Source organism: Netta rufina, assembly GCF_964035555.1.
Source record: "Netta rufina genome assembly, chromosome: 11".
Lineage (NCBI taxonomy): Eukaryota > Metazoa > Chordata > Aves > Anseriformes > Anatidae > Netta > Netta rufina.
In genome coordinates, this window is record NC_140134.1 from 16,775,839 (window position 1) to 16,781,433 (window position 5,595).

At 40.6% G+C, this 5,595-nt stretch overlaps 1 long non-coding RNA gene across 1 annotated transcript; it reads right to left on the reverse strand.

The window, feature by feature from the left end:
• Positions 1-303: 303 nt before the first annotated feature.
• Positions 304-3,206, reverse strand: LOC311213323. Its single transcript, XR_014618747.1, has 4 exons — positions 3,148-3,206; positions 1,653-1,828; positions 883-938; positions 304-492 (listed from the first exon to the last, which is right to left on the reverse strand). It is a non-coding gene; the product is annotated as an uncharacterized lncRNA (long non-coding RNA).
• Positions 3,207-5,595: the final 2,389 nt, after the last annotated feature.

Consider the following 5,595-nt stretch of genomic DNA (forward strand, 5'->3'; position numbering starts at 1 on the left):
AAGCTCAGTCCCTGGTTTCTCATATCTTGCACTCACTAAGTTGTTTTCTTTTTGAAAGTTTTAGCTCTATTCTTATTCAGATCTTAACATACTCATTGACTTCCTTCCTTCTCCTTCCATGTGTATTCTGGTGTGTCAGGAGTTAGCTTTGCCCACCGGGCTCTTGTCAGATGTGATGCTAACCTCCTCTTCCAAATTCCCCTTCAAAATGAGATCGTTCTCACTTTGTTCATTATAAACTGACTACACAGTACCACCTGCTGATGGACCAGCATCACAAACCTGGCTTTTATTATTGCTTTGTCAAAGGCTGAGTTGTCTGTGACAGCCTTGCTCCTTAGGAAGGGGCCTATGTAAGAGGTAGGAATGCTCTCATATTTGTGCAGCGCTGGAGACTCGCTCATCTGCTACCACTTTGCAGAAGGATAATGCTGTATCAGAAGGAAACTTGGGCTTTGGAAGAAAGAGTGAATAGTCTCCATTTCTCAGAGCCTAAAAGGACAGGAAAAAATAGAGCATAAGCCAACAGGCCTAAGGCTATTCTCATTTACATCAGAATCTCTATAGGCCATGTAGAAGGACAAAGACTAGTAATCATCTGAATCTACTTTTGTCACTCATCCCAAGGCTCAGGAATGAAGTATTTGAGTATCAAGGTCGTTATTTTTCATTAGTCTTCATTAACATGAGAGCTGATCTTGGTCTGATCTCTTATTTTAAAAGCTGTTACCACAGAGGCACTAAGCTCCTTATCCTCCCCAAAACTCGGGAAGCAAGTCAGTGTAATCTCAAGTTAGGAAGCACATTTGTGCTTTTGCTATGAGACCCATTTAGTGAAGTATTGATTATAATTTTTCAGTTGATTCTGAACCTGACACTCACCCAGGAAAGTTCCAGTAACTTCTGGCCCAATAAAAGCTCACAGGATCTGCCCCTTCCTAGGAAACAAAATCAGTGGAATAGCAGCCAGATAACTGTCAAAGAGAAGCAGCACAAAGCCAAGAAAAAGAGGCGACAGAGCCAGAACTTGGTATTTTGCAAATCCAGATTCTCAGCTCTTTCAATTATCTATAGTGCAATTAAGAACAGTTAGCCCTATGTCCAATAAAACATTGTCGCTTTCAAGAACTTCCTTTCTCCCCAGTTTGCATGGTTTTCTTTCTCTCCTCTCTCTTTTTAATTTTTTTTATTTTTATTTTTTTTTTTAAGATGTGAAATACTTTGGTATTGGTTTTGGTTTAGGAAGGCTTGCTTTTTTCTTTTCATTTCATCAGGACAGAGTTCCATTTGTTCAGCATCTGCACAGGACAACATCTGGAGCCTCAGGAAATTCAGCTGCTCTGTGTATGACGCTTAAATGAAATTACTTTTTCATGCACTTCAGAAGAGTATCAAGAGCATCTCTCTGACCAAACAGGGCCTTTTGTTCTCCTCCAGCAAGTGTTTCTCATTAAAAATGTCATCTCCCTAACAAATTGCTTCATTGCCTCTGCAGCTGGGGTTATTGTTTTCATGGTTTTGTACTTGTGTGATTCTCTGAGGGAGCAAAAAGCTAGGGGAAGCAGGGCTTGCTTTCTTCTCTATTTGCCCCATGCACGTCGTGCTTTGATTTGCCACCTTTGAGGCGGACTGCCATATATTTACCTCCTTACCTTCTGGAACTGCACAGCACTCCAGCTGCCTGCTCAAGGCTGCTCTAGGATGCCAGATCTGTCCACAGGCATCACAGTTTGTAGCAGCATGGGATTATCGGTGGTCCCGTCGACCTGCTGAGCTGCTCTTTGACCTTTGAATCTTGGATCTCTTGGGGCTGCTGTGCTTGCACAGCCTAAGAGAGCAAGAGCAATGAAAAAGCAAAGTGAGAAGAGAGAAATAGCCATTTAAAGCTGGGATGTGAAAGATGATTTTTAAATGAGACAAATCTGCTCCTTTCATAAGAGCTGCAAGGTTTGTTTTTTTCTCCATTTATTTTTCCTGAGGAGAGGATGCAGGGAAGTTGGGGTTGCAAGAAAACCTAAATTACCCTTTGAGACTAGGGTAGTTTGTTGTGACTTTTCTTGAAAGGTCTGATCAGAAATTAACCCAGCAGCTGGAGAAGAAGCTGGAGGAGTTCCTCATGCCTTTGTTTCAAAGGGAGACAACAGTAGTCTGTACCTAATGTAACAGGCTCTGATAGAGCAGAGTACGTGCAGTCCCTTTTAAGAGCAAGCAACCCTGTAATAAACTTCACCTAGCAGCACAGACCTGAAGGAGCTGTACAATTTCAGTGAAGAACTGCTTAGAAAATGTCAAAACTGCAGAAAATATTCTGCAGGCAGAATGCCATTTAAACTCCAAACATAAAAACTCATTTTTCTCACCTCTCACTTTTCAACCTGGATTGCCTCCTTTGTCCATTTGAAAAACGTGTGTTATTTTTATTTTATTTCTTATTTTTTCTCCAACTGAAGAGAGATATATGCAAAAATCCGAAAATCACAGAATACTTCAGGTTGAAAGAGACCTCTAGAGGTCATCTAGACCAGCCTTCACTCAAAGCATGGACAGCTTTGAAGTGTAATTTCAAACAGCAAGTTATAGATAATCTAGAGGCTACCTCTCACTTGCATAAATTTTCACTGCATGGTAACACACCACCTGATTAACCTGATCTCTCCTTTTTTTTTTTTTTTTTTTTTTCAGGTGACTACAAATTGCTCCTTAATAATTTCATCTACCATATAAACTTGCTGGGTAAGAATTTTTTACAGGTTTATTTCTCACTTTCCTAGGGCTAGTCTTACAGTATTTACAGTTGTCTTTTACTGAGAATGCAAGTTTTCAGCTTTTCAAATGTCAAGAGCTACTGAGAAATAGTGGGAAAAACAATCAAACAAACAAAAAAACAAGCATCATAAATCAGAATGTAAATAAACCCCCCTCACACTTATAATTCTCAAAAAAATCTCATTATTATTTAGACACGCTGATGATGCTTGGAGCTTGTGCTTGTTATTCCAATTTCGCCTTTGTTTATAGACAGGCGAGAATGGTTGCAAGATTTTCCGCTTTTGCTGAGTGATTTCTTAATAGGCCAGTTTCTAGGTTTATTTCTCTATTTCATCTGGGACACAAGCAACCATTTAGCTCACAAACCACAACAGTTACCTTTGGCTGTCTCAGGCACAACTGATTTTGCCATGTCACCTCTCGTCCGTCCGTTCCAGTTCCACCCAAGGAAAAAAGTTCCCCTGTGTTAAATATAGCAGCCAGCCTTCCTGTGTGGCAGGTCCTTTTCAGGCTGCAGCAGGAACACTGGGCACCACACTGTGGAAAATAAGTATGTAGCAGTTGTAAATACAGGCATATATATTTATATACGTATAAAACGGTGCTAGAACCCACAGTCTATAATTTGTGGGTGACCTTTAACTACATGAGGATAAATGGTTACAAATGAGGACCTCTGGTCTTGGCTGTTGTAACCTATTTTCTTACTCCTGTTAGTAAATCAAAAAACATGTATATCTTTTTTTTTTTTTTCTTTTTTTTCTTTTCTTTATTTTTTTTTTTAATGTAACATTTGGCTTAGATTTAAGCTGGGATAACTGAACAAAGTGGAAAACCAAACAAATAAATATGATTATCCTGCTATGTTTCTTTTCATGGAATCAGGTTCTGAAGTAGCCAAAGCCTGTGAGATACTTTAAGGCTGCAAGAAACATGCTATTCCCATAATGAAATCTACTCTCTGAATTAGGTCTTTGTGCTATTAGGAGCTTTTTCTTCTGTTTATTTTGCTACAAGATTGCATTTTTACTGGAACCAAATGGCATGTGAAAATTCTGATTTTCTGAGGCCCTTGAGTGATGGAGCTTGTGACGTGAAGGCCACTTCTTGCAGCACTGACTATAAACACAGGGCACATTCAGTCTCCAAGATCCAGGGTGCTCAAAGACATTTGATTTTGATATTTACCATTAAGGGCTACATGTATATGTGATGGGGATGTGCACAGCAATTCAGGAATAGGACAAATAATTTTTTTAAATGGGTAAATCATTAAACAGCTACCCAGTGACAGTGACTGCTTGAGACCAAAATGTAGGCAAAAGTGGAAGGAGATGTAGCACCCCAAAAATATAAAGTGTGTTACCACCCCCCCACAGCCTTTCTCTTCCTATCTGTAATTAAATGTGCACATAAGAGCTTTTGCCATTTTATTTGTTGATCACTATGCAGAAAAATAAGTTTTAGCAGGCCTTCCACATTTTTTAAGGAGTCATTGGCCCTCTGGGCTCCTGATTTTTCCAGTGTAAGTTCAGTGGGTTAATTTCTTCTGGGACAGTCTCACATTGCTGTTAAGCTGTGGTCCATCTGTCTTTTGCTTTGAAGCTGAGATATTCTTGTCACAACAGAGAATAAATGTTAGGCTTCATGAATTCATCAACTTACTACCCACTTGTTTCAAGCTTTTCCTCAACAGAGGGAGCAAAATGAAAAATCCTAGCCGAAACAAAAGTAAAAACCCTGCTAGCCCAGCTGTACGCGGATTTCCTTTCTTTCATCTCTCTTTCATCCTTTCTCCATCTCCACTAAAACTCATTTAAAATCTCTGCTTCATCATCTGGGCTATACCATACACACTCAATCTCAAGGTCAGTCATTTATTTCCTATTTCCTTAGAGCACTTGCCCCAGTCAATCCCTGCCACATTTTATCTCCCTCTTACCAGCCTGACATTTAAGGATTTGTGGTTTGCTCCTATAAGCTCGGGAATGACTTTCCTGGGGTTTGCTCACATTTCCTGACCCTATATATACGCAGTTAACAAATATCACAGACTTCTCAACTCTTACCCATCTTTTCTGCTTTCATTCTTACAGAGAAAGCTCTTCTTCAGATAGCTATGGAACCTGGAAGAAGACTGAAGTTATCTGCTCAGCTTTCCTGTAAAGAGAGCAAGGGTGAAGAAGGAAAAATAGAAATAAATTCATGTCCCACAGTGAAATTAGCCTCACACGGGAACCCTGGCTCAGTGGATCCCTGTAAGCCTGACATCTCTTTGACTTTAGTGCCTGCCAACTGGAAACCTTGTTTGGTGAATGTGTTCCTGAGAGGTAATTTCACAGGGGGGAAGAAGGAAAGCACCCCTAGAAACATAGAAGAACGGGTATGTAGGGAGCTAGACAGGATTACTAAAAGCAGTGGGATTTTAGCTTGGTCCCAGCTGTACAACCACAACCACTGCCAAGAGAGACAGTAAAGCTTTAGGGAAAAGAATGGCTAAAGCAGTGATGATTTCTGAGATATCTAGAAAGATGTGCACACTGTGAATTGGGAAAGATAAGAAGGCGAAGAGAGTTACCAACATGAGTCTTAAGGCTTTTACTCTCAAGGAGAAACAAGCCTACAGGGTCAGGTTTGAGCTCCTTTTGGGCCCAGAGAGGAGATATGCATGGAAAAGCCCTGGAGCACAGCGCTGAGATCAGAAGCAGCCGGCTTCTGATCCAAAGGCCCGTGAGAAGGACCTGTGATACACTCCAGATCCCAGTCTGTTAGTGCTGCTCTTAGAGCGGTTACCATTCTGCCTTTCTGCAAAGCCTCATGCACTGC